The sequence below is a fragment of the Vidua chalybeata genome, chromosome 7, assembly GCF_026979565.1.
Source record: "Vidua chalybeata isolate OUT-0048 chromosome 7, bVidCha1 merged haplotype, whole genome shotgun sequence".
NCBI lineage: Eukaryota > Metazoa > Chordata > Aves > Passeriformes > Viduidae > Vidua > Vidua chalybeata.
Genome location: NC_071536.1, coordinates 37,984,556 through 38,006,014, shown reverse-complemented (window position 1 = coordinate 38,006,014; position 21,459 = coordinate 37,984,556). Strand labels below are relative to the sequence as shown.

The window sequence follows — 21,459 nt, the reverse complement described above, 5'->3', positions numbered from 1 at the left end:
TGGGAGTGTCCAAGGCCAGGCTGGACAGGGCTTGGAGCAGTCTGGGATGGAGAAAGGTGCCCCTGCCCATGGGATGAGCTTTAAGGTCCCTTCCAATCCGAACAGGTTTGGGATTCTGTGACCATCCACCTCTCTCCAGCAGAGAGGAGAGGATTCCCTGAGCTGCCACAGCACGGGAGCCACTCTGTGCCCCAGCCAGGTCCCACTCCTGAGGGAAACACCCCCACTGAACTGGGGCTGCAGGACAGTCCTCTCCCAACAGCACCATGGAATCCCACTCCATTTTCCTCCAACAGCTATCCCGGCTGGAAAAGTCACCACTCTCCACCTTATCTGGATGACACAGATCCTGGAGCCAGGATTGCTGCTGCCCAACCCACAGGGACAACAATCCCAGACTGTGAGTGACAGGAGTCAGAAGGAAGGGGAGAGGCAGCAATTATCTGATCCCTATCGTTCCTGGCTCCTTTGATGTGAGCTCTCCTTCCAGGACAGCTCTGGGAAGGGCGGCTTTCCCAAGAGCCCTGTCCCAGAATGTGCAGCATATCTGACGTGCTTGTGCTCCTGGAGAACCCAGGACAGTGGATGGGACCCAGGAGCACCTGGATGGGACCCAGGAGCACCTGGAGAGCTCTGCAAACACCAGGTCTGGGAAGGATCCCGATCAGCCCGGCCGAGCACAGCAAGGCCAAGTGGTGGGTGGAGAATCTGCTGAGCACCTCTTGGGCTCCAGCATCTCCTGGGCTCCAGCTGGAATTCCCAGACTGGCCCCAGTTAACCCCTGGCAGTCCATTCCCAGTCAGGAGGAGCCGGCCGGTCCCGCTGGCACCGGACACAGCAATAAATCAGGAATCAATAAATAAATCAGAGTTTCGGACTGAAATCCCACTCCAGGGACACCTTCTCCAGCTGTGTGACACACAGCCTCCAGATTTATTCCAGCAGGCTGTCCTGGAGGTCCCTGGAACCATCCCAGACCCATCCTCTTCCCTTCCTTCCCTTTGTTTCCTTGCACAAACCCCATCCCAGGGAAGGGAAGGATGGGGGCAAGCAGCACCTGTTGGGATCAGCCAACCAGGACACCTCACTGGCACCTGGAAAATCAGAATTCAAGGGAGCTCCTGGCAGGATCACAGGTGCCAAGGGCGATTCTGTGCCAGGGGATGCAGTGCTGACCACACTGATGGGCACCAGGAGAGCCTTGGGAATGAGGGACAGCTGAGGATTTGCTCCATCCTGGCCACGGAGTGTTCCTGCTCCTGGGGATCCCCTCCACACCTCCTGCTCCATGGCTGCTCCTCCCCGAGCTTGTTTTCCATCAGATAACAATGACTCTTTCTCCTGCTCATCTCTGCTGTCATGTTGACAGTATTTACAGGCTCTGATCATATCTCTGCTTGCTTCTCCTCTCAGTCTCTCACCAGGCACCTTATCAGCTCCGCTTATCATTTCATGCACTTCTTGGTATTTTTCCTGAGGGCTCTTCCAGCGCCATTCCTCACTCCTGAGCCATATTTCACAGCTCCACTGGCTCTCAGCTGGAGGAAAAGCTCCAGTGTTTACCTGCAATGCAGCCCTTGTCAAGCTCTGATCTCCTTGGAGCTGATCAGCTTAGGCACCCCCCGGCTGGCACCGGGACAGGAAACCTGCCTGGAAACCTGGCAGGGCTGAGAGCCTGCAAGAGGGAAAACAGGAGCCAGGCAGCACCACCTCTCCATGATCTCCGTGCCAAACGGAGCCATCTGATCTCAGTCTGCAGCGGGAAGTGCTTTGCTTTGCTCCACACCAGCACCCCAGGGCCCTCAGCAGCTCACTCCAGACATTCCTGCCCTCTCCCGCAGGGAAAATCCTCTCTGGGCACCCAGAGCCAGGCTCAGCTCCCCGTGGGCAACCTAGCACCTACTCACTTCCCAAGAAGAGATTTAAAGTGGCATGGGCAGGACCAGGGGTCACTCCACAGTCCCTCCAGTCCTTGGCTTGAGCTCTGCTGGAGGGAACTGGGAAGGAAAGAACCACCTTGGTTACCTGCAGGTGGCTGTGGCACATTCTTCTCTCTCTCAGGATTTTTCATAGAGGAGCACAGGGGAAAGAAAGAGAAAACAATTTCTATTTCTGCTCCTTGTTTTCCCCATGTGGAATGTGCTTGGAGAATTGTTTACCTGGGGTGATTGCTGGGTTGGATTCTGGTGAGGATTGTTTGGGGCTGGTGGCCAATCTAACCCAATCCAATCCAATCCAATCCAATCCAATCCAACCCAATCCAATCCAACCCAATCCAACCCAATCCAACCCAATCCAATCCAACCCACCTGTGGCTGCACTCTCAGAGAGGGTCACGAGTTGTGAGTTAGATATGGGAGTTAAAAAAGCAGGTTTGTACTTTTAGTATCTCCTTTAAATAGTATATTAATGTATTCTAGTATAGTTATAATAAAGAAATCATTCAGCCTTCTGAGCTGGAGTCAGACATCAGCATTCCTTCCCACCAGGTTCACCTGCATTTACAATACCTGCACACCTGCATTTACAATACCTGCATTTACAATACCTGCACAGCCTGAGGGAGGTTTAGATCTGCCAGTGAGTGCCCAAAGGAGGGGCACAGGGATGAGGAAGGGTCTGCAAGGGACACATGTGGAGCACTTGAGGTCACTTGGTTTGTTCAGCTGCAGAAGAGGAGGCTGAGGGGACACATCCCAGTCTGGAGCTTCCTCCTGAGGGACCTCTGCTCTCTGTGATCCCAGGCAGAACCTGGGGAATGCCTGGAGCTGTGCTGTGGAATTTTAGGTTGGATTTCAGGGAAAGGCTCTTCCCCCAGAGGTGCTGGCCCTGCCCAGGCTCCCCAGGGAATGGGCACATCCCCAAGAGCTCCAGGAGGGTTTGGACACCAGGGATGCCCGGGGTGGGATTTTGGGGTGTCTGTGCAAGGTGAGGGGCTGGATCCATGATCCTTCTCAGGATATTCCCGGATTCTGCCCCATATTCTCTCTGAAACCTGGGCTAAGGATTTCCTTATTCTCAACAGCCACTCCCTGCTGGAAAACGGGATCCTAAACCACAATATTTTTACCTCCATGGGAAGCAGTAGGGTTTTTTTTACATCCCTGCATGGCAGTACCCCAAGTGGCTCCTGCAATGCAAGTGCTCTGCTCCCAGGTCCCCAACTGCAGGCACAGCAGCAGGAGCTGAGGCAGAGCTACTGAACTGGCTCCAGGTTTGCTGCAGTCACACCCAACCAGACACATGGGTCGTCTGGATCTCTTATTCCCTGTGGATCCCTGGAATGACTCACCAACGTCTCCTGGCCACTTCCAGCTCTTACAACCCTGGGCTTCACACATCCCAGTGCTCTTTAGTTAATGATAATGACAGGTCTATGTCCTGTGGTTTCCCTTTCCATCTTTTCCCAATTAGGGCTTTGGAGGCTTCTGAGAGCAGAACTATTCCCTTCCTAAAACAATCCAAACTCCTGCCTGTGTCCCCTGTGTCACCACCTGTGGCAAGCACATTTCTCTCTCTCTCTCTCTCAGGATTTTTCACAGAGCAGCACAGAGATAAAAAAAGAGAAAACAATTTCTATTTCTGCTCCTTGTTTTTCCCATGTGGAATGTGCTTGGAGAATTGTTTACCTGGGGTGATTGCTGGGTTGGACTCTGGTGAGGATTGTTTGGGGCTGGTGGCCAATCCAACCCCCCTGTGGCTGGGCTCTCAGAGAGGGTCACGAGTTGTGAGTTAGTTAGATATGGTAGTTAGAAAAGTAGGTTTGTAATTTTAGTATCTCCTTTAAATGGTATATTAATGTATTCTAGCATAGTTATAATAAAGAAATCATTCAGCCTTCTGAGCTGGGGTCAGACATCAGCATTCCTGCCCACCAGGTTCACCTGCATTTTACAATAACCACCCACTTGTGCAGCTGGAGACCCTTTGCCAGCAGAGCAGATTTCCAGCAGCTGGAGCAGATTTCCAGCAGCTCAGGAAGAGCTGCACCTTTAACTGGATCCCCAGATTCCACGAGGATCCCATAAAACCCTCTTCTGTCAGTGGGAACCGCAGCTGAAGCAGCCTCTCCTCGTGCCCCACTGCTCTGCATCCTCATTTCCATCCTCATCCTCATCCTCATCCCTGGCTGGCCCTGCCAGGCATGGCTCCTCCCAAGAACAATCCAGGTTAAAAATAAATTTTTGGCCGGGCTGTTTTGCCCCCCTGGCCGAGCAGCCGAGCCCAGGTGAGCTCCGCAGCTTCTCCCCGCTCCTTCCTCCCCATGCTCGGGAGATCAGCCCCACCTTCCTCACTCACAACTTTCCACTACCTCACGGTGCTTCCAGGCCTGGGGAGGGGGGAAAAGCCAAGCTCTGGCACGTCCTCCTGCCTGGAGAGGCTGCAGGAAACCGGAGCCCTCCGCTTCCGACTGCTCAGCAACACCTCCCAGCACAAACCTGGAGGAACCACAGCTGGATCCTGCACAGCCTCCTGCTGTCTGCAAGGGCTCCTGGCCAAGCCCTTCCTGGCTCCAGGAACACGGGACTTCGCTGTTCCCATCCCCGAATTCCAAAGTTATTCGTGTCTGCTGCTACGTGCCAAACGATCTAGGTAAGGTTTCCATTCCTTTGGTTTGCTCTGGGTTGGCTGGATAAGGCTGGGCCTTAAATTAATCACAGTAGCAGATGGAAAACTGGGGGGAGTACAAGCAGACCTCCAAAATATTAAATTGCTGAAGAGTTAAAAATAAAACCAGAGTGCAACAAGGAAATTTATGTATTTTTAACCTATGAAACAAAGCCCAGCTCCATCCAAACTGGCGGAGCCTCCAGTTCCAGGTTTTGGCACTAAAAATCTCATTTGTGGACTGATCTGCAGGATTTGGGCACCGCCACCACGGCTTGGCTTTGTCCTTGGTCTCAGAGATGTCCCTTGGGGTTGTCCTGCTGTCCCCTTCCATGGAAAAAGGGCACTGAGGCAGCCACACGTGGTGGCCCCAGGCCTTGGGGGCAAAGTGCTCCTGCAGCCAGCATTATCCAGGGAAAATGCTGACACACATCCCACGTGTCAGAGCAGGATAAAGCACCCAGCTGGACAGGGAAGCACCAGCAGATGCCTCCAGGTGCCACCTGCAGCCCAGGTCACACCAGCACCAGCTCCAGTGCCAGCGGTGGAACGGCTGAGCTGTGCTTTTTCCAACTTATTCCTCGTTTTCCTCAGGATTAAAAGGCCCAATGTTTTGGAAAACCAGCGTAGGAGCAACTCAACTGACTCAAAAGCATGAGCACTGCTAATTAATAGCACTGCTAATTAATAGCATCGGGCTGCTGCTCTTATTGATCACATCACCTTCAAGTCCGCATCCCTTTTCTTAATGAATCCTGACATTAATTGTGCTGGGAAGGAGCACAGAGTCCTCCTGATCCATTTCTTCCCATGAACGGCCCTGGGTGTGTCAGCAGGAGCTCGTGAAGCCCCAAAATGTGGGATGTCCTCACCATCCAATGGATGGGGATGGAAAAGGGCAGGAAAGCAGAGCCTGGCAAGGGAAGGGGAGTCTGACCAACACCAGCACTGGAGGAAGGGGCATTAAAAACCATCCCAGCAAAGGGTTAAACTCCCCACTTCCATAAAGGCACTGCTGACCTTGAAAGGAATAAAGGGATCCCAGGAAAACCTCACCTGGCAGGACACACCCTGATGTGGCAGGTGAGGGTGAAGGGAATTCCCACTCCTCCTCCGTGAGCCACTGCACAGTAACTCAAACTCCTGGGAATTAATCCCCAGCTGGCTTTCTCCTCCTGTCCTCCCTCTGACTGGGATTACTCCCACCTTCCACTGCTCCCAGAGAGATGGAAAAGCAAACCTGGATCGTTTCTGGCTTCCCAGAAGCCACACTTAGGAACAGCACTTAGGAAAAAGATCAGGGCTTTAAAACACTTCAAACAAGTCTCGGTCCTCGTGACTCAGACTTGCACACCCACATCAAAGCTCTGCTCTTAGTCCAGGCTTCAAGGACTCCCTAACCTCACCTGGAACTTCCCAATCTGAGTTTATTCTCCAGCCTATCTGTCACACTTCCCAGTTCCTCAGGTTCAGCACAGCGCTTTGCCTGCAGCTCTCCAGGGTTTATCTCACTGCCTCCACCACGACGAGCTGCGATCCTCATTTTTCCTGCATTTCAGTCAGGGCTGTTTCAAGGCAGGGCCTGAAGTATTTTTAACTTTTATTAATATCCAGTGAGTTCTTACAAAGCAGACCCACAACTGGCTCATAAGGCGAGTCCATACCTCCCACCTCCATAGCACTGAGGCAGAGCAGCCCTTCCCTGGCTGGAGGGAGCCTGAGAACCAAATCCCAGCTCCTGAGGGGATCCAAGTTCCCTTCCTGGCACTGAGCTGCCCACATCCTCCCAGTGACCAGCATCCAAGAGCAACCAAATTCCAAAACCATGAAAGAGAGAATGAAAAGCACCATAAATCAGTTCAGATGGGTTCATGTGACACTGTCACCCTTGGCTGTCAGAGATGTGATGGCCGAGGCTGGAAATGTTCCCTCACAATCCCTAAATGGAGCTGGTGTGAAAAGGAACCAGTTTAGAACGAGGAGGGTGCCCGGGCAGGAGCAAACCCAGGGCTCTGTGCTCATCCTTTGAGGCTGGAGCAGGACAACTTCCCAACTCTCATCCTCTCCTGGGACAACCAAGGGGACAGGGGCTGTTTGGTGGTGGCTTGGAGCCATCAGGAGTCACCAGTGGGACCTCCTGCCTCACCCTACTCACTGAATCACCTCTAACCTGAGGTTTACTACAGGTCTGCAACATCTGGCTACAGCATTAACGGGTGCATGTGGCACCTGGGGACAGGGGCTGAAGTGGCCTTGGCAGTGCTGGAGGAATGGTTGGATCTGATGATCCTAGAGGCCTTTTCCAACCTCAGTCATCCCGTGATTCTTCATCCTAACACGCTTCCCAGGTGAAGCACACGTTGAGCAGATCACCCACAGCACAGCAGGGCAGAGCCAACCAGGCCTCTTTAGCCTGGGGGAAAATTCCCAAAACCCCACAATCATCCAGGTGGGAAGAGACCTTGAAGGTCATCGAGTCCATCAACCCTAAACCACATCCAGAGACCTCCTGAACACTCCCGGAGATGGTGACTCCACCACATCCTTGGGCAGCTCATTCCAATGCCTGACTGCTCTTCCAGGGGGGGGAAAAAAAAATCCCAATATTTAACCTGAACCTCCCCTAGTGCAACTTAGGGTCATTTCCTGTCAAGCCTTCACCTGGGACATGGCAGAAGACCCCAAGTTCACCTCACTCCACCCTCCTGTCCAGGAGCTGTAGACATCAATGAGGCTCCCCCTGGGCCTGCTCTTCTCCAGACAAAAATTCCAGAAGAAACTACAAAACTCCGTAAGAAGCAGATCCTGGCCCCAAAGCCTGCTCACTTGCCATGGCTGGAGAAGGTTCCTCACCCTGCCCTAACTGTGACCCTTTCTGCAGAAAAAGTCTCTGTGTAGCTCCAGGAGTTGCCTACCAAAACAACCTCGGGATTTTTGTACAGCACTAAAATTTAATTTCAGGGCCTGGCCTGTAAAACAGCCCTTAATATTCTCCTAGAATATTAAAATGCAACTTTTTGCAATTTTCTGTGCTACTTAACTTCCCAGCCCTGCTCTGGTGTGTTTATTTAGGAAAGCCAGAGGCAACTGAAGCGAGCTCCAAGTTCCCTGACTTTATGAGGAATCCAAGCTAGGCTAAAATTAAATGTGCTTATTGTTCTAATCCCCCTTCTCCTCTCCTGTTTTGTTTTTTTTTTCCTTTATTAAACTTGTCTTTGATCTAAAAATACCAATGCTCTGCCTGCACCAGGCCTTTCTCCTCCTGAAGATGCCCCAGATCCATAGGGAAGAGCAGGAGAAGCTCCCACAGCATGGAGGGACCTGCTGAGGAGAGAGGGCACGGCGTGTGGAGCTCATCCTTGGGAAATGATTGGCAAAAAAAAAACCCCAAGGCAAACTTTTGAATTCTGGATCCATGATTCCCCAGCGTGCATCTCTGTGGGCCTGAGGAACATCTACTTCATATTTGGAAGGGGAGAGCTGGGAGGTAGCACACTGTGGTGACAACCTGCGGTTCCTCAGCTGATAAGGGAGCATCCAGGGATCCTGTGGAAGGGAAGGGGGAATATTCCTTGGGACACCATCTCCTCCTGGGTGTTTGTGGACAGCTGGCCCTGCTACAAATCAGCCTGGAGTCCTGAGGGCAACGAGGCTGGTGAGGGGCTGGGAACACAAACCCTGTGAGGAACGTTTGGAGGAGCTGGGGGTGCTCAGCCTGGAGAAGAGGAGGCTCAGAGGTGACCTCATTGCTCTCCACAACTCCCTGAAGGGAGGTGCAGACAGGTGGGGTCGGTCTCTTCCACCGGGCAGCACTGACAGAACAAGAGGACACAGCCTCAAGCTACATCAGGGAAGGTACAGGTTGGATATTGGGAAAAAAAAATTCACCAAAAGAATAATAAAGCACTTGGAATTGTCTTCCCAGGGAGGTGGTGGAGTCACCATCTCTGGATGTGTTTAAAAAAAGACTGGACGTGGCACTTGGTGCTACAGTCTGGTTGAGGTGTCAGGGCATGGGTTGGACTTGATGATCTTAGAGGTCTCTTCCAACCTCATTATTCTGTGATTCTGTGATTCTGTGATTCTGTGATTCTGTGATTCTGATGGAGCCTGGCTTGGAGACAGCCAGGGGTTCCTGCCCACGGGGCTGTCAGAACCCAGAATGTCCCTCAGACACTCTTGGATGTTCCTGGCCCAGGGCAGAAGCCTCTGAGACCCTGGCAGGCAGCCAGAAACCCCTGTGGATTTGAATCTGACCCATGGAACAATTTACCAACCTTGCAGGGAGAACAAGAAATCACAAAAGTTTAGATGTTACAGTAGAAGTAGTCACAAAGTGAAAGGAAGGATTTTTGAGTGCTGTACAGGGGGGTTTAGGCCTTGTACAGAGGGGTCTGAGTTTTGTACATGGGGTCAGAGGTTCTGAGATGGAGGGATTTGGGCGTGCCCTGTCCTCCTTCTTTCTCCTTCCTATCCCCCATGTTCTTGGTGATGTTGGCACTCACAGGTTGGTTTAGAGTAGAAAGCCACTGTTCAATATAGGTGATAGGCATTGGGGAAAAACTATAAACATTTAATAGGTGATGTGTGATATAAAAGATGGCACCAGCCCTTGGGCAGTGAGAGGGTGTCAGGGACAGTGCCAGTGTGTGTGTGTGCCTCTGTCTGACCTGCTGAAAGAACTGCAGCAGCTCAGGAAGAAAATCTTTTAGATAACACACAGTAAACTACCTGAAGACCAAACGACTAAAGACTAAATCTTTCTTTAAAAGCACCAGTTAAAAGAGAGACTTTTCCACCTCTCGAGGTCACCCCAGTCTGGTGATGCCCACGTGCAGGGCAGACTCTCACATTCCTATTTTTTGCCACCCCTGTGGTTTTCCATGAGTTTTCTGAGCCCTGTCCTTCGTCCCTCCCCACGTGCAGCTCTCTGATCAGCACTGCCATTTGCGTGTTTCTCATAAATTAGCATTTCCTTCCCAGCTCTCCCCAGAGGTTAATCCGGGCACTGTAGGGGTGGAAGCAGCGACTGGGAGCCGCTGCGGGATCGGGATCGCTCCCTGAGTGCTGGGATAGAGGGAGATGAGGGACTCTTCCTCATGGCAAGGGTGGCCAGGCATTGCCACGGGCTGCCCAGGGCAGGGGAAATCCCCATTCCTGGAGGAATTTAAAGCCATGAGGATGTGGCACTTGGGAACACGGGGCATGGCTGGATTGGAGATCTTGGAGAGCTTCTCCAGCCTTGAGGATTCTCTGATTCTCTGATCCTAAACCTCTTCTCCTCACACAGCAAGTGGGGGCCTCACTGGGAGAGCCATGATGACTCCAACCCTGCTGAGGGAACTTTATCCAGGAAAGCTCCGGAAGGTTTTGGGGACCGAGGGCTGCAGTGACCACAGAGCTGCTTGTTCCTCTCAAAGATCCAGACTCAGCTTCGTGGCCTCACGTTTTGGGGAAGCTGAAACCTTATTAATTCAGCACTGGAAAAGAACTCCATGGTAGGAACGCTTCAAAGGCCAAGCCAGGCCTGACTCACTCCAAGCTCTGAGCTCGTCCCGTGGCTTCACTAAATCACTCACTGCTGATAAGGCAAGCCACAAAATCCAAAATTAAAGCCCTTTGAGTGAAAAGTCAGAGAAAGCAGCTCCCAAAGAACCAAGATGTGTATTCCAAAGGCTGTGCTGGGAATTGCACAGATGGTGGGCAGTGCCCACGATTCCACTCATGGGGCAGCCCCGAGTGCTGGGAGCTGCAGGGCACAAAGATGCTGGGAAATGCACACAAAAGGGGTCCCAGCAGTTTTTACATCTTTTCCACTCCCGTGCTGCCTCACAGCAGCACAGAGATCAGTGAGGTCCAAGCACCCCTACAATTATCCCAAACACACCAAGGGATTTCGCTTTTTCCCTGGAACCTTTCCCCAGATCCCACTAAAAAAGCAGCTTTGCTGTGAGTCAGAAGATCCCATTCCCTCGTGCTGTTCCCTACAAACCCTCTGGAAGTGGAGCATGTGTCACCCGTGGGACTGCACTGCTGCTCATCCATCAGCTGCTCAGGAGGAAAAGGAACATTCCGGGCAGCGGCTTCCGAAGCCGGTCTGGCAGCTGTGCACAGCCCACTGCACCACAGCTGGATGGCATTTTGGGAAGGAATTCCTCCCTGTCAGGGTGGGAAGGCCTGGGCACAGATTCCCAGAGCAGCTGTGGCTGCCCCAGGATCCCTGGAAGTGCCCAAGGCCAGGCTGGAGTGCCCTGGGATAGTGGGAGTTGTGGATGGGATGGGATGGGATTTAATATTCCATCCCAAAGCAGTCTGGGATTCTGTGATTTCTGTGATATTCCTGAGGATGAGAAGGGATTTTCAGAGGGTGGGTGGGACAAAACCCCTCCGAGCTCCCCTCACATGGAGGATCCCTCACTTCCCCTCCAAAGGGATGAGCTGGTCAGGGACGTCAGTCAAATCAACCTCATTCAGGAAAAGCTGGATAAAATTCACATCAAAACACTTAAATGTCACCTAACTGTAATTTTTAAGGCAGTTGATGATCCCAAATTATCCAACACTCACTTCTATGATAGAGATAACGTGCATTTTCCCATCAGAAATCATGGAATTCCAGAGAGGCTTGGATTGGGAAGGACCTTAAAGCTCATCCCATCCACCCCTGCCACGGCAGGGACACCTCCCACTGTGCCAGGCTGCTCCCAGCCCTGTCCAACCTGGCCTTGGGCACTGCCAGGGATGCCACAGCTTCTCTGGACAACCTGTGCCCACAAACACTCTCCTCACATGATGGACAGAAATCCATGGAATTCATTCCAAGTGAGCTTCTTATGCAACACCAACTGAGATTTGAACTGCAGCGCCCACGAGAAACCCCCACGTGGCAAAATCCCACCTCCACCCCCACACAAACAGATGGAAAACATCCCCCTCCCAAAGCCAGAATAAACCACAGGGATGTGTTTAAAGGGACACAAATAAAATCCAGGAGCAAACCCAACCCACGGGGCCGGGGGTTCAGTCCCAGGACGGAGGGAACCCTGATGGATGCTGCTCTAGGAACAAAACCTTCCTTTGAATAATATTAAGGGTCGGATAAACCAAGAAAAATAAATGAAGTCAGGGATAAAAAGCCTGGCCCGGGGCCTGGTCCCAGGTTTTCTGTCTCCAGTGAATGTCAGCACGAGCCCTCCTTGGAAAACCACGTCCCAGACAAAACTGCTGCTTTGGAGGCAGCCAGGAACTCACTCAGATGCTCAGGACTGGAGCCTTTGGAGCCTATTTTTAATTTTTTAATTTTCCCTGAACTCCCTTCTCTTCCCAACATCCTCCAGCCAATCCAGGTCTCTGCACTCCCCTCACGCTGCCCAGAGGGAGCAGATAAATCAAAAGAACTCCTTCAAAAAATGCAAATTATTTACATCCCTCTTTGCTGCACTCAAGTACTTGCTGAACAGGGAAAGCAATTTATTTGGAAGTCTATTACACCTAAAAATGTAAACACCAGAAAAGGCTCTCACACACCAAGCCTCAATCCCAAGGGAATTTTTCAGAGCAAGTTACAAACTTGGATTTATACTGGAAATATTTACAGGTCTCTCTACTGCAGGCACCACTCCAGCCTGGCAGAGGAGGTGCAAGGAAGCCAAAATAAACCCAAATCCTGTGATTTTCCAGCCCTAAGGAGCAATATTCCTGCAGCAGGGCTGCTGTGTCCTGTGCTCTGGTGTCGCTGTCCCCGAGGCTCCCTGACATTGTCTGCCTGGGCTGGCAATAAATAAATCACTAAAAACGTGTCTCACACACACGTGGGCATTGTGTGAGTGATTTTAAGTGACTAAAAGCCAGCATTTCCAGACACCAGCCCTGCTTTCTGCTGCTTCACCGGACACAAACTGCACGTCACCTTTCTGAAATATCTTTCCTGAAGTGTTCAAGGCTCCACGGATTTGCCAAGAATGAGGCATGAGGATTTCAGGGAATGCAGGTGGCCCTGAGCAAACACCTCTGGCCTGCCCTCCCTTTGCTCCCTTCCCAGAAAACCTGGCCTTTGCTGTGTCCTAATTCCAAACTCATCCATATGTCCTGCCTGGTCCTGCTCCCTCCTCCTGGGCACGGATATTTTACACATGTCAGAGCCAGGAATGCACCAGCCTTAAGTTTCCCTGGATCTGGGGGAGTTCATCCCCACTTTCATTGGATTTCCATGGACCTCAGGATGGATAACTCCACTTTTCTTGAGTTTCCCTGGGACTGGGGGTGTTTAAACCTTATTTCTTTGAGTTTCCCTCGACCTAGGGGGGTTTAAACCTAATTTCCTCGATTTACCCTGGATCTAGGGGGGTTTAAACCTTATTTCTTTCCATTTCCCTGGATCTAGGGGGGTTTAAACCTTATTTCCTCAACTTACCCTGGATCTAGGGGGGTTTAAATCTTATTTCTTTCCATTTCCCTGGATCTAGGGGGGTTTAAACCTTATTTCTTCGAATTTCCCTACATCTAGGGGGTTTAAACCTTATTTTTTTGAGTTACCCTGGATCTAGGGTGGTTTGAACCTTATTTCCTCAACTTACCCTGGATCTAGGGGGGCTTATCCCCACTTGCCTTAAGTTTCATGGATCTGGGGGATTTATCCCTTTTTTCCTTGAGTTTTCCTGGATTTGAGGGGGTTTATCCCCCTTCCCTTTTATTTTCCTGGATCTGAGGGTGGGGGTCCTTTATTTCATAGAGTTTCTGTGGATCTGGATGGGTTTATCTCCCTTCCCTCATATTTCCCTGGATCTGGGAGGTGTTTCTTCCCTATTTCCCTGAGTTTCCCTGCATCTCAGGTGGTTTATCCTTTTTTCCTGGAGTTTCCCTGGAGGGGCCATACAAGGAGCAGCTGAGGGCATTTGCTTTGTTGGAGAAAAAGACTGAGGGGAGACTTATCCCACTTTGGAGCTTCCTCCTGAGGGATCACTTTGCTTATTCCTTAAGCACTTTTACTGTGGCTGTCCCAAAAGCAGTCCCAAAGGTAGGTGCCAGACCAATAAATGTTTGAACTCGCCCATAAAATCCCTACTAGGTTACTTTTTCCAAATAAATCTGTGGCTGTGCTGGCTGGGCTCCCATTCCTGAGGCAGTTCTGGATGCTATTTTTAATCTCTGTGAGAAGATGAATCCCAAATTTGTGGACAATGTAAGCAGGTACCTAAACTCGGGAAAAGAAGGGAGAGGGAGAGAAAAGAGAAAAGAGAAAAGAGAAAAGAGAAAAAAGAGAAAAGAGAAAAGAGAAAAGAGAAAAGAGAGAAAAGAGAAAAAAGAGAAAAGAGAAGAGATTTCTTTCCAGCTCCTGTCATCCCAGAGTCATCCTTACAACTGAATCCCACAGGATTTCTCACCTGATGCCAACAGATGTTTACAATTCCCTTTGTTTATCCACAAATACATTTCTAATTTCATCTTTTCATGTCAGACACACTTCACCTGCTCGCCCTCCCAGACATCCACCTCGTGATTTTCCTGCTGCAGGAAGCCTGTGACCAGACAAAACTTGGATTTCATCAGAATTCCCTTTGATTCCCTTAAAACAATCAGAATTGTGAAGGAGAATTGTGCTGCAACACCACACACTGGTATTTCCTGCCAGGAGCACACCGAGGGTGCTGCCAAAATCATGGAATCATGGAATCACTGAGGTTGGAATAGACCTCCAAGTCCACTGAATCCAACCTGTGATGGATCACCCAGCCCAGAGCACTCAAGCTACGGTGCTGATGGCACAAAAATGGGGAAATTATTCCACACACCTGCTCTTCCTCAGGTTCCCTAAGGCACAACTGTCCCTAATTCCTGGCTGAATTCAGGATGGTTCTGGAGAAGGAAGCTGGATTCAGTTATCAGTGAATATCCAAGGACTGTGAGGTGCAGATCCCAGGCAGAAGGAGCTGGGCTGGCTGTCAGCACAATCAGGAACTGAACAGATTCAGGCTTCAAGACAGAAACAGCCAAAAATGATTTATAAAGAGGTTTTTCTGGGAATATTTTAGTCCCCAAGTCCTTCCCCTGGGGGCAGGAGCCTGTGGCATGTGGCACCTGTGTGCAAGGGTGTCACCCATGAGTGAAACCCCGGGATTTTCAGGTCTGGCTTTGGAAGTGCTGACACGAAGAGAGCTTTGTGAAAGGAGCCCTGGCTCTCCTCGGCTTCCCCTGCCAGGAGCTGGGAATGGGAATTGGGTTAAAGAGCTCCTGGGCTCCCAGGCAGAGCATGGCATGGAATGAAAACGAGCCCTGGCCGGCACATGACCGGGATGAGCAGCAGGATTAATCCCACCCTGGCACCAGGAACAACCAGCTCCCAGCCTGGCGTCGGGACAAGCACCGGGCCAGGCTGGAAATACCTCAAATTCCACTTGAAACGGTACAAAAACAAACCAAAAAATCCTTTTATCCACTAAGTATGATCCAAGTCTGGCACGGGCAGCTCCATCCTCGGAGGCCAAATGGGATCCAGCCCTGAGCAGCCTGCTGGGAGCACCTCAGCCTGACAGGGATTCCAGGGAAACTCACTGGTGATGGATGGGAGAAGCAGCAGCAATCCCACAGCAGGGCAGACAGAGCTGAGGAAGTTTTGTGCTCCGGATCACAAACAACTTTTCCCTTTAGCTGGAGTTGGCAAAGCAGAAATATTCTTCCCAGCAATGGTACTTCCTTATCAGCCCCACACTTCATTATCCTTATCTGCGAGAACTCCGAGATGCTATCGGCAGCTCCCCACTTCCGTGGCTGAAGGAATGCCAAAAAAAAAAAAAAAAAAAACCCAGCCAAATTCTCCTGTGTGAGCTCAGCCACGCTCCCTGGCTGGGGTGCACTGGGAAGCAAGGGATCAGCTCCCTCTCCAAGCCTCGGCACGGCTCCCACTGCCAACAACAACTCCCGGCCCACGGGGGAGACGATCCCTGCCTGGGAGCTGCGTGTTCCTGGGGCTGCTGTGCTTCCCTTGGGATCATGCCTCAGCTCCAGGGCTTCCACACAACACCAGCCCGTGACTCCTGCACCCCTAGAACCGAGTGAGGGTGTCTGGAAGCCCTGCTGGAAGCATTCCCACAAGAGCCAAATGTTGGGTCCCACACAACGTGACGTAGCGCCAATCTGGAGACTTTGGGGAATTCTCCCCTCCCAGCCTCACCTGCCCTTCCTGGGAACCTCCCAGGGATGGCCAGCATGACCTGTGGGTTCATTTTGGGGGCACAAAGATGAAAAGAGAGCCCCACACCACAGGAGAGTTGTGGATCTGCCTGTAGCCCCCAGCTGCCACCAACACGGAGCAGTGGCACCAGCATCCCAGAGGAGAGGGGAGTGATGGCACAGCCAGTGGAGCAGCTGCTCCAGGACAAATCCAAACATCTCTCATGGCAATGGAGCTCTTGGGTGGCGTTCCAGCACCACAGATCCCCTGAGGGGAGGCTCCAATCCCAGGGTGCCACCAGCACCCCCATTCCCAATGGGAGCCGGTGGGCACGGGCCAGATCCATCCTTCCAGAAGGCTCCAACTCCTCAGCTGCCTGTGGGAATGTCTTCTCCAGCTCAACAGGCACCAGAGATTATGGGAAGATTGTAAATCCCAGCATTACCAAGGCTGCAACCAACTGCTCCTAATGGTGCCCCTCTGGAACATATGCTCAGCCTTCTGTCAGCGCACTCAAAGTGGCTTTGGAAGCAGGGACGCCCCAGCAGGGCCCCACAAACAGGATTTCACACTTCCAGGGTGGAATTCTGCCTTTGATCAGGCACTGGGGGACAGCAGCACCCCCGGGGCAGCTGCACAGCTCCATAGGGAAGGACCAAATTGGAAGGCTTGGGTTGGGACTTGGCAAAACTTAGCTCCTTAAAATTTAGCTCCTGCACGGTGTCCAGGCAGGGGGATGGCCCTGATCCCCAGGGAATGTCACATTCCCAAGGCTGCCAGAGCTCAGGGAAGGCTTGGACAAGGCTCTCAGGGAGGCACAGGGTGGGACTGGTGGGGTGTGTGCAGGGCCAGGGGTTGGATCCATCATCCTCTGGGTCCTTCCAGCTCTGCTTTTAAGTGGAAAGGGAAATTCCTACAGCAGCCAGGCACCTCCAGCACTCAGGGGAAATGGGGATGGGGGGAATGTGGGACCCCCAAGGCAGGGAGGACACACTGAGCAGGAGCAGCAGCACGGCCTGGCAGCTCTGAAGTGTGGCAAGCACATTTCTCTTTCTCTCAGGAATTTTCATAGAGCAGCACAGAGGGAAGAAAGAGAAAACAATTTCTATTTCTGCTCCTTGTTTTTCCCATGTGGAATGTGCTTGGAGAATTGTTTACCTGGGGTGATTGCTTGGTTGGATTCTGGTGAGGATTGTTTGGGGCTGGTGGCCAATCCAACCCACCTGTGGCTGGGCTCTCATGAACAGGGTCACGAGTTGTGAGTTACTTAGATATGGGAGTTATGAGTTAGTGAGATTTGGCAGTTAGAAAAGTAGGTTTGTACTTTTAGTATCTCTTTTAAATAGTATATTAATGTATTCTAGCATAGTTATAATAAAGAAAGTTAGTTATATAGTTATAATAAAGTATAATAAATATAGTTATAATAAAGAAATCATTCAGCCTTCTGAGCTGGAGTCAGACATCAGCATTCCTTCCCACTGGGTTCTCCTGCATTTTACAATCCTGAAGATCCCGGCCATTCCCGCGGTGCCACGGAGGGAGCCTGGCTCTGCTCCTGGGAACAGCACACCCAGAGCCACAGCACAGCTAATTAGTGTCCTTTTCTGTCACTAATGAGGGTGGGAAACAGCACTGGACATGTGATGTCTGTGTTCCAGGACGGCTGACAAGCTTTCCCAGCCGGAGCCACTCGGCTGAGCGAGAGGCTGGGATAAATTCCCTCTGCAGGAAGGGAATCCCAGCTCCATGGGCAGGACTGGCAGCTCCACACCTCCCTGCCAGGGTGGCACAGGTGACAGCAGTGAGGAGCACCCAGCCATGCTGCTCTTACATCCACTCTCAGCAGGGAAGAATCCTGAGTTACAGTCCTCATTTCCCCTGGGATGCCCAATCCAGGTGGTTTTCCTACCGAAACAGGTGCCCACACTGAGCTGGCACAGGGTGAGGGAACCAAACCAAACCAAACCAAACCCCACAACCCAAACCTCACACAAAACACCAATTTTATAAACACATCCTCCCGTTCCCCTTGGACAGTGAGGTCTGTGCCAGCTTCTGAAGTCCAAGAGCTCAATCCTTTCCCATAATCCCATTTATTTCTCCAGCTGTATTTTAGCCTTTTAAATAATGTAAGACAAAGGCACACCTGCAATTCCCCCTTCAATGCCTGAGTTCCAGAGCAGTGCAGGGAACAGCCCCACGACACCTTCATTTCAAATGTCACCTCAACAGATGGTAGAGAAGAGCCCAGGAGGGACAGGTGACAGCAAAGCAGGAAGCCTGCTTTCCACGGGCTTTCTTTGAAATTTCCTTGGAAATGATGTGGCATCAAAACCAACTTGGCACAAACAACAATTGTGGAATTAGGGCAGGACCTGGACACGGCCTCTTGCCAGACTTCCAGCAGCTATTTGGGGAATCTGAGCTGATACTCTGTATTTGAACAGCATTTATTTTCTATTTCTAAGGTACAAGGTGGGTTTGGTGGATTTATTCCAGGAACTCCTCACAGGATTTATTCAAGGAACTCCTCACAATTTAAGGTGAAGCAAACCCTTCCATTTGAGTGAAACAGCGGAAACTGATTCTCACAAGAGACTCCAGGATCCTGCCAGCTGAGCTTGGCAGGATGGGTGGATGTGCTGATGAGGATGGGGGCGTACCAAGGACAGAGGGCACAGGGCAGCAGCTCAAATCCCCATAAAATCATGGAATCATTTACAGGATGAAAGAGACCTCTAAGGTCATCGAGGCCAGCCCAGCCTGATCCCAGCAGCACGGCCCATCCTGCCACAGCATGGTCAGAACTCTCTGCCTTTCCAACCTAGACAGAATTCCAGGAATTCAGCCCAGAACCTCAGGCTCAAAGTCACCTGAACAACACATCCACAGGGATGAACACAAATCCACACAAGAGCTGCCAGTCTCCAGAGCATCCAGAGGGGAACGAGGAGAGAGGCTGGGACTGTTCCAGCTGGGAAATGGGTCACTGAAACAGCACTTGGCTCATAATTAACCCCCTGCATTAATCAGGCTCCTTGGAAGGGTGGAATCCAGCAGGAAGAGCTCAGGAGTTCCCATCTCAGCACCCACCAGGAAGGAGAGGTCATTCCTGGGCACAGGGCAGCAGCTCTGTCCCACAGGGAATGTTTTCCCCTCCCAGGCATCAGCTGGGAGCTCAGCTCAGAGACTGAGGTGGCCTGAAAGAAACAGCAGCTCTGGGGAGCAGCAGGAGCCCCAGGAATTCTCCTCCGTGCCACGCCAGCCTGGGAATGGGGCTGGCCTTCATGGGAAAGCAGGGAAATCCTGCATGAATCAAACTCCTGCACGTGCTGGGGGCTCAGCAGGAATCCAGGCTGATCCGTAGGGAACGTGACAGCAGCAGCGTCCCTGCGCTCTGCCGCTGGCTGGAAATTCAGGATAGAATTCAGGATATAATCCAGAGCGTGTGGGACTCAATAACCGCCCACCTTCTGTATGTAAGGCAGCAAAATAACTCAGAAAAATCCAGCATTTAGAGCAAAACGTGGCTATTTTGCTCCTAAGTTCCCAACCCTGCACCTCCAGCAGGTGCTGGGGAGCAGAGATTGGATACTTCAAAATCCCACTTTGCCTCTTCACCTGCATCCCAGTTTCCTCCCCAGCTCCCAGTTCAGGAAGGAAAACAAGCATCCCTCATGGACAAGGGCCAGGGATTGCTCCTTGCCCTGGGCTAAGAGACCAGGAGGTTTCGCTGTGGCCAAAATGTTATTTTTATAAATATGTGCCAAGCTTAATTACAACAAAAATATTCCAAACATTTTTTTTTCCCACCTCACAGAAAGCAGCAATCGAAACCTGTTGCTAAAGGTTCCCTTGGAGGAGTTGAAACCCAAGCAAGCAGAGCCCTCTGAAATGCAAACCCTCCCTGAACAAGTTAAAAGCAAAAATGGGATGCTGGAACAGCTTCTGTGTCCAAACACAGACAGGAAAACAAGCATGGATAAAAGGAAAAATCCGGCCAGAGAACAAGGAGTGGTGGAACTGCTCCGTGTGGGCTCGGGGCAGGTGGCCAGGCAGATGGAACAGCCTCATCCCAGATGGACACACGGCTCCAGAGGGTCAGCACGGAGCAGGAACCCCTGACAATGTGACAGCAGGGCTGGAGCGGGCCCAGGGAAGGGAACAGTGCTGGGAAGGGGCTGGAGAATTCCTGAGGGAGCTGGGAAGGGGCTGGAGAATTCCTGAGGGAGCTGGGAAGGGGCTCAGCCTGGAGCAAAGGAGGATCCAGGAGGGAAAAGCTCTGCAGCAGAGCCCTCCCCAAACTTCCCGCACTTTTTTCCCCCTCACGTTTTCTCCAATTTTTGGTTTTTCCCTCATGGCAGGGGAGACCCTGAGGGGCTGGAGCAGGGCCAGGGAAGGGAACGGAGCTGGGAAGGGGCTGGAGAATTCCTGAGGGAGCTGGGAAGGGGCTGGAGAATTCCTGAGGGAGCTGGGAAGGGGCTGGGGAATTCCTGAGGGAGCTGGGAAGGGGCTGGAGAATTCCTGAGGGAGCTGGGAAGGGGCTGGGGAATTCCTGAGGGAGCTGGGAAGGGGCTGGAGAATTCCTGAGGGAGCTGGGAAGGGGCTGGGGAATTCCTGAGGGAGCTGGGAAGGGGCTCAGCCTGGAGCAAAGGAGGATGCAGAGGGATCTTTTCCCTCTCTGGAATTCCCTGCCAGGAGGGGACAGCTGGGGAGGATTTGGGATCATCCCAGGGAACAGGGACAGGAGGAGAGGGAACGGCCTCAGGCTGGCCCAGGGCAGCTCAGGGTGGAATTTGGGGAAATTCCATCAGGAAAAGGTGCTCAGGTGGAGCAGGGATTTAAATCCCTGTGGATGTGGCACTGGGCACATGGCAGTGGTGGCCTGGGCAGTGCTGGGGATGGTTGGACTCCATGGTCTCAGGAGGCTTTCCCAACCCAAAGGATCCTGCGAGCTGACAAGAACAGCTCCATCCTCTGCAAACAAACACCTGAAGCAGAACTGGTTTCAAGCCCTTTGCTCATCCCAGCTAATCCTGGATGTCCTGAGGCCAGGCAAGCAGGAGTTGCTGGCTATCACTGCTCCCACCAGCCAGGCTGTCAGGAAAAGGAACACAGACACTTGGGATTCCACAGGCAGTGCTTCCCATTGACTGCAATCCATGGAATTAAAAAGGGCACTTCTACTGCTCGGTCGTACCATTCATACCAGCTAAAATTCTGGGCTCTTGGCTTAAAATGAAACCAAAAGAGAGAATTGTAAAACCAGTGTGAAACCTCCCAACACCACATCCATCTAAATCCCTCTGGATTCCCTAAAATGAGACAGAAATACTGGAACACACACAAAAGGCCACGCTGGACACCTGTGAAAGGGGAGGGCAAGACTATGCTGTTCTTGAACCACAAAACCATGGAATTCCAGTCTGGTTTGTGTGGGAAGGGACCTTAAAAACATCTCATTCCACCCCCTGCCATGGGCAGGGAAACCTTTTACTGGACCAGGCTGCTCCAAGCCCCGTCCAACCTGGATTTGAACCCCTGATTTTTTGCATCTCCGCGCCTCTGAGAAAACACCTCCCTCACTGTGCCTCATTAATAAACCTTTCCCAAGTGCTCCGAGTATCCAGGTTATTATTTCTACCAGAAAAGTGACCAAATCACCTCTATAAATACAT

At 51.7% G+C, this 21,459-nt stretch overlaps 1 protein-coding gene across 8 annotated transcripts in view; it reads right to left on the bottom strand.

Annotated features, from left to right (window-relative positions):
- Positions 1–21,459, bottom strand: part of FMNL2 (formin like 2) — a 126,189-nt gene that overhangs the window by 56,208 nt on the left and 48,522 nt on the right. The gene's annotated exons all lie outside the window — the stretch shown is intronic.